The 6599-nt window shown below is 47.6% G+C and overlaps 1 pseudogene; it reads right to left on the bottom strand.

Annotated features, from left to right (window-relative positions):
* Nucleotides 1-522: 522 nt before the first annotated feature.
* LOC120651471 lies at nucleotides 523-3686 on the bottom strand (annotated as a pseudogene).
* Between the last annotated feature and the right edge of the window lie 2913 nt (nucleotides 3687-6599).

The following is a 6599-nucleotide window of genomic DNA, read 5'->3' as shown; positions in this document are numbered from 1 at the left end:
TTTCCTACCCGTACATTGAAATACGCTGGGTGCTTCCAGTGGTGGAGGACGAGCAAAAAATGAGGTGTGGCAGTGCCGCAGTGGTAGTAACTCAAGATCAAGAGGGGAGGGGGCATACAACTGTGCCAGGCTGCCGCCGGCCTAGGGCCACCCACGGGCGCAGCTACGCAGGTGCGCAGGGGCTGGGCGCCGGCCACCGTAGGTCCGTACTGCTGCGGTTCTGCCGCCGCCCATCGATCTGCCGCCGCGGGATTCCCACAGGGCGGTCGGGGAAGATGGCTGCAGGGAAGGGGGCAGGACCGCCGCGCCGCCATGCTAGGGTCGCCGGCCGCTGCCGCCGTGCCAGGGTCATCAGCCGCCGCCCTCGCGGGATGCCCTGCCAGTGCCAGGCAGGGGCACAGGGCGGTGGGGGAAGGCTGCAGCCTGCAGGGGCGGGGGCAGGGGAGAAGGCTCTCCGCGTCGCCGCACCAGGGCGCCGCCCGCCGCCGTTGCCGCCGCGGGATGCCTTGCTGCAGTGCCTCTCGTTCTCGCTCCCTCTTCCCTGGTGGCCTGGTTGCCGTTTCGGCGTCTCGCGGCGATAGGGAGCTGAGCGGCGGCGGAGCTGAGTGGGAGAGGGCAGAGAGAACTAGGGGCACTTCATTGTTGGGCTGGGCCAAATACTAAGGGGATATAAGGGATTCTGCTGGGCCGAGGTATGGCGGGCGCCATAGTGGGCCATAACAGGCCCTCCGCCCCTGGGTGCTTCGGCTCAGCCAGGATTTTGGTCTTGCTGCTTAGCATTGCAACAACATCTAACATGGTTGGTCGATCAACTGCATTCTCTTGTACACACAGCAATCCCATGTTCATGCACCTCATCAATTCATCCGAGTGATGCATGGGTACCAATGAAGCATCAACGAGTTCCCTCCATCTTCCCTCTTCATATAATTGCCATGCCTGTTTTGCAATTTTGTTACTCAATAACTAATGTAGATACAATAACAAATTAACAAAAATAATTTTACATGCTACTTGTGTGCCAAGAAACTTACATATCCAATGATATTGATGAAATCTCCACAATCATGGCTACTGGAATTCCTTTTTCCACTAAGGATCTCAATTACAAGAACACCAAAGCTAAATACATCGGATTTGATAGAGAAGAGGCCCTCGGAGGCATACTCAGGAGCCATGTAGCCACTAAAATGATATGTAAATGTCAGTTTTTTGTATTTATTATATATAGATATCAATAAATGTATCAACATGTGTGATATGTACTTACTATGTACCAACCACTCTCCTTGTAGTGTTTTCCGGAGTGTTATTTGAGCTAAATATTTTTGCTAACCCAAAATCTGAAATTTTAGGGTTCAGTTCGCTGTCCAAGAGAATGTTGCTTGGTTTAAGATCTCGATGTATGGACACGCAAACGCGAGTGCTTATGCAGGTAGAGAAGTCCTTCTGCTATTCCTTCAATTATTGCTAGACGTCTGTTCCAATCCAGTAAATGTCTTCTATCTTCATCTGCACACCAATTAAATGTTAGCAGAATAGGAAACTAAGACCTAGAGAAACATTCAGGAGTTGGGAACAATATTAATTACTGAGAAATACCGAGAAGTGCACTAAGCTGTACTCAGATTACTGCTAAAACAGTAATAATATACTGAGAAAAATTCCATTCATTTTGAAAATTTGAAATGATAAACTCTATCAAACCTAAATAAAAAAATGAAATACTTACCAAAGATAAAGAAGTCCAAGCTTTTGTTTGGCAAATATTCATAGACCAAAATTTTCTCTTCCCCTTGAGAGCAACATCCCAGGAGCCTAACCAAATTTGTGTGCTGGAGCTTTGCTATGAGTTGTACCTCATTTTTGAACTCTATGAAACCTTGTCCTGAGTGTGAAGCAAGTCTCTTAACTGCTATTTCAATTCCCTCAGGAAACTGACCCTGTGAAGAGAAAATATTCAAAAGTTCTCCAATGATCGATGTTTTGCCGCAAGAAGTTATGATAGCTTCATTGCTTCACATGCATGCACAATCCAACTCCTAGTTCTCAGGTAACAATTGGAAAAAAAAAAACCTTCCCCATGTTGAATATTAGACAGGTACAGCCTACTTGTTCACATCTACATTCGTATACGTGCCGCATATTTACCTTATATACGGGGCCAAACCCTCCTTCCCCAAGTTTGTTTTCTTCAGAAAAGTTATTCGTAGCCTCCAATATCTGATGAAAGTCGAAAACTGAGAACTCTGAGAGTTCTGCTTCCATTTCCCAGTCTACTTCATCTCCTCCTTGAAACTGCTTGTTAGTATGCCTTTGTCGTGATCTCAAATTACCTGAATGATAATAGAGATTGTTTTTTATGCAAGATAATAGAGATTGTGGCAATGAAGAATCAGGTCGATCTCCTTAACTACTTTAGCTGAGTGCGTATCTATCCGGTGAACATATATACGGTCCAATTGGAAGAACTAATAGTCAACCCACCTTTTCTGTTTTTTAGATTATGAAAAAAGTTCCGGCCTTGATCATTAACCCACCTTTTCTGTACCTTCTTCTTCTTCTTCTTTTCCAACGGCAGTAAAAGATGAAGCAGAATGCTACAATCGCCAGAGGAGGTGCCACAATCAAGGGAATCACCCAGGGCTTGATCCCAGATCCTAAAACCCATAAGGAATCAAATTAACAATAGTTATTAGGAGCCAGATCATCAGAAACGCATAATCTTAATCTTTTAACAGTCATGTTCAGGGAACATTCATTGAAATAAACGACGAACAGATAGAAATGAGCTTCGTGGCATACTCGTATTTGTTGCCGGCGCCGGAGGGCTGGACGACGACGTGATCCGCTTCATGGGCGCGCCGTCGTAGAACAAGAAGCTCTCGAACCTGACGTTGCACCGGAGCACGAGGATCCGCCCCCCGTTGCTCAGGGACGCGGTGTCGTTGACCATGCCGATGATCCACCGGAGGCACGCGAGGCAGTCGCCGGCGGAGAGGTCCGGCGTGCACTGCGCCAGGGAGTAGAGCGCCAGGGGCACGGCGCTGGAGGCGTCCATGGAGGCGGTGGCGAACCGCGCCGGCGCCGGCGGCTTGCTGTTGTTGGCGGCCGCCTCCTGGGCGGTCTGCGCCAGCAGCTCGCGGACGGCGGCGCGCACCAGGGTGGCGTCGCCGGCGAGGCTCCCCGGGTTGAAGAACTGGTAGAGAGTGCTGGTGTCCTGCGTGACGGTGCTGTTGGCCGGCACGAGGAGGTCGCGGTCGGAGAAGCCGGCGAGACAGTCGTCGTCGTAGACGCTGGCGGCCTTGTCGCGGGGGCACATCCGCTGCGCGAACCGGAACGCGCCGGCGAGGCAGGCGCTGCAGCCGGTGAGGTTGGTGGTCATGTCGCCGCGGCACAGCGCGAGCGCGTAGACCACGTCGGGGCCCTGGCCGGCGGTGGCGGTGGCGAAGAGCTGCGGCGAGGAGGAGGTGTTGGCCGGGAGCGTGGCGACGAGGGAGGCGAGGTTGGATTGGTAGGTGCCGTTGGCCGTGTAGTTGCCGGCGTGGCCGCAGGTCTGCCCTATTGCCGTTGCTGACGGCAGCACGAGGAGGAAGCCGAGGATGGTGAGCAGGACCCCCGCCATGGCCACCAGGCTAACGACGACGGGCGCGCTAGCTGCCTACTCTACTAGCTGCTTGCTGTGTTTTTTTTTTCTGGGTCAACATCACGAGGATGCACCAGTTGATGAAGGTCTATCATTGTTCAGTGAGTCAGTCAATGGTATACATACTTTTCAAGTTTAAACCATCAATCACGGCATGTCTTCAATAATGATAATTCACGAGGTCTTCTGCAGGTCCGGCCGGCTAGATCGTAGAATTGATCTTCTGCTAACGAGAAAAAGAATAAGTGACAGATATCTTCATCTTGATCTGCAGAAGAATTATCGACAAGAAAACAGAGACAAAGGCCGGATCTTCGAATAGGAAAAACAAAAGATCTGAAGGGGTCACCCATCCACTTCTATCTTTGATTCAGTCTTGTAAAAACGCGTTCATCTTGTTGCTTTCCTGGCTGTGTTCCTGCTGGCTGCTTCAATATACCCCATATTTTTTTGGAAAAGGGGAACTTTATTAATTTTAAAAAAGATACATCAAGATGATACATCATCTTGAAATATTTCCGATCTCTGCCGGAACAGCCCACAACCTAAAAGAACTTGATAAAAGGCCTGACACTCTAATAGCCGTCAATCCTAAGACTAGACTGCCACCCATGTGCCCGAACAAAAAATATCTTGGCCACTTGAGCCAAAAAAGAGATGTCTCCACAAGCACCTCCTGGGAAGAAGGCCGCTGAAGAATAGCCCACGTGTGGAGCCAATACATAGTTGAGAAGATAACCTGTAAAAAAAATTGTTTGTTATCAAACACCACACCATTTCTGCAGAGCCAAACAGACCAACACAAGGCTGCCGCGCCCACAAGAACAAGTGGTTTGAAGTCTTTAGGTACTTTATTTAGCCAACTCCCAAACATATTAGACATACGCGGTTTGGGTATGCCCCATGCCGCATAGACCGGGGCCCATACCATGCGCGTAAAACGGCAGTCGAAAAACAGATGTTGTATCATTTTATTTTCATGACAGAAGCAGCACTGTTGATTGCCTTGCCAGTTTCGCTTCGCTAAATTATCTTTGGTAAGGATAACACCACGCCCGAGGTACCAGAGGAATATCTTATCTTGAGTAGGGCTTTCAATTTCCAGATTTTTTTATTAATGTTCGGGGTGTTTTGATAGAGTAGGCCTAGATAATGTGATTTAACCGAAAATACACCTGTCTGTTCTAACCTCCATTTGAATTCGTCTCTGTCTTGGTTTAACACAATATTGGCAATACATTAAACCAGGTTGTTCCACATTATTGCCAATTTGCTGCCAATGAGATCTCGACGCCAGGTTAAGTTTGGGATCTGTGGACTTAGTAACTTAGCCACCGTAGCCTATTTTTTTCCGGACAATGTTGTAAATTTGTGGATACTGGACGCGTAGAGGGCTATTGCCTAACCATGCGTCCTCTTAGAATCTAATTTGTGACCCATCCTTTATAATGAAGATTCTGAATCATAGGAAGTCTATTTTTACTTTCATTAGGCTTGCCCGAAAATGTGAATCCCCACTTTTTTTATTGAATTTGAACTAGTGGTTTAGTCCCTAGATATTTATTGCGTAGGATCTGCTGCCATGTTCCATCTGCTGTTAATAGGCGGTACAACCACTTGCTGAGCAAACCTATATTTTTCAATTCTAGGTTGTGGATCCCTAGTCCCCCTTGGTCCTTCGGTTTACACAGGATGTCCCACTTCGCTAGTCTATATTTTCTCTTGTGTTCATCATTCTGCAAAAAAAAAATCTAGAACGAAAGTAGGCCAACTTTTTCCGAACCCCCTTGGGGGTTTCAAAGAAAGACATCATTGTTGACACCGGATTTTGGTAAATCCAATGTAATTTGAATTATGAAGCAATCGGCTCTTTGTGTTAATAGGGAAGCCGATAGTCAAAAGTTATTGCCGATGAAGCTGGAAGCCTGGTAGCTGGGAATTCACGCGTAAAGGCAATTGAAGCAAAAGGTTAACAGAAATTCGCATACGGATAGCAGCATAGGAATTATTTGGCTTAATCTGGCCAAATAATCATGGTGACTAGCATGCAGATCAAAGCCAAGGAAGCTTCATGTACGGGAGAGGGTAGAGGATTAAAGGAAGGAGATTACGTGAACATGTATCGGCAAGAGATATGTGTGTACAAACAAGGGGCAAAGATATGGCTGGTTTCGCGAATTGGCTTGTAGTCCAATGGTAGGACGGTCCAGTGGGACGCTACCCACCAGGGTTCAAATTCTGGTGCTCGCATCTTTTCCTGGGATTTTCCTAGGATTTACCGGTGTTACACGTTAAGTGGTAAGTGACGTTCCCGTCGACGACGAGGCGCCAGTGGTGACTTCGGGAATCTTCAGATCTGCCGGTGCTCAGTCCTTCAGAGGTGCTCATAGGGGTAGGGTTTGCGTACGTGTATTCATAGGGTGTGAGTGTGCATGCGTGTTGTGGGCGTCTTCGTTGTACTGTGTGATTCTCAAAAAAAAAAGATATGGCTGGTTTCCATAATTAAATGTATGGGGAGATAATTGCTTGCCAAGTGCACGTGGAGGCAAAATAAAAGAACATGGAAGCCAGCGTGTATGCAGCATATGCGAGAGCCCGGGATGGACGGATCGGCAGGAGGCTTCGTTAGCAAGGTTTCTACAGAAAGGAAAAATAGAGTCCGTGTATCTTAATATTTCTTTTTAGGTTAGATTATGCTTGTCAGTCAAGTTAGCCTAGGCTATAAATATGTGCCCTCGTCCATTGTAAAAGGTTTATCACACGATCAATCAAACAACTCTACTTTTTCCTGCAATTTACTTTTCGGCGACTTCGCCTTTTCTTTTCTTTTTCGATGAGTTCTTTCGAGTTGATCAAGGACGCATCACATTCGAGCGACTTGATCTGCTGGTAAGTTTTCGTTTACCGAATAAATCTGAGCTTTAGCTTCCGGGCGCATCGCTGTGGCTTCGTT

The sequence above is a fragment of the Panicum virgatum genome, chromosome 9K (genome assembly GCF_016808335.1).
Source record: "Panicum virgatum strain AP13 chromosome 9K, P.virgatum_v5, whole genome shotgun sequence".
Lineage (NCBI taxonomy): Eukaryota > Viridiplantae > Streptophyta > Magnoliopsida > Poales > Poaceae > Panicum > Panicum virgatum.
This window is presented reverse-complemented; position numbering and strand designations above follow the sequence as displayed.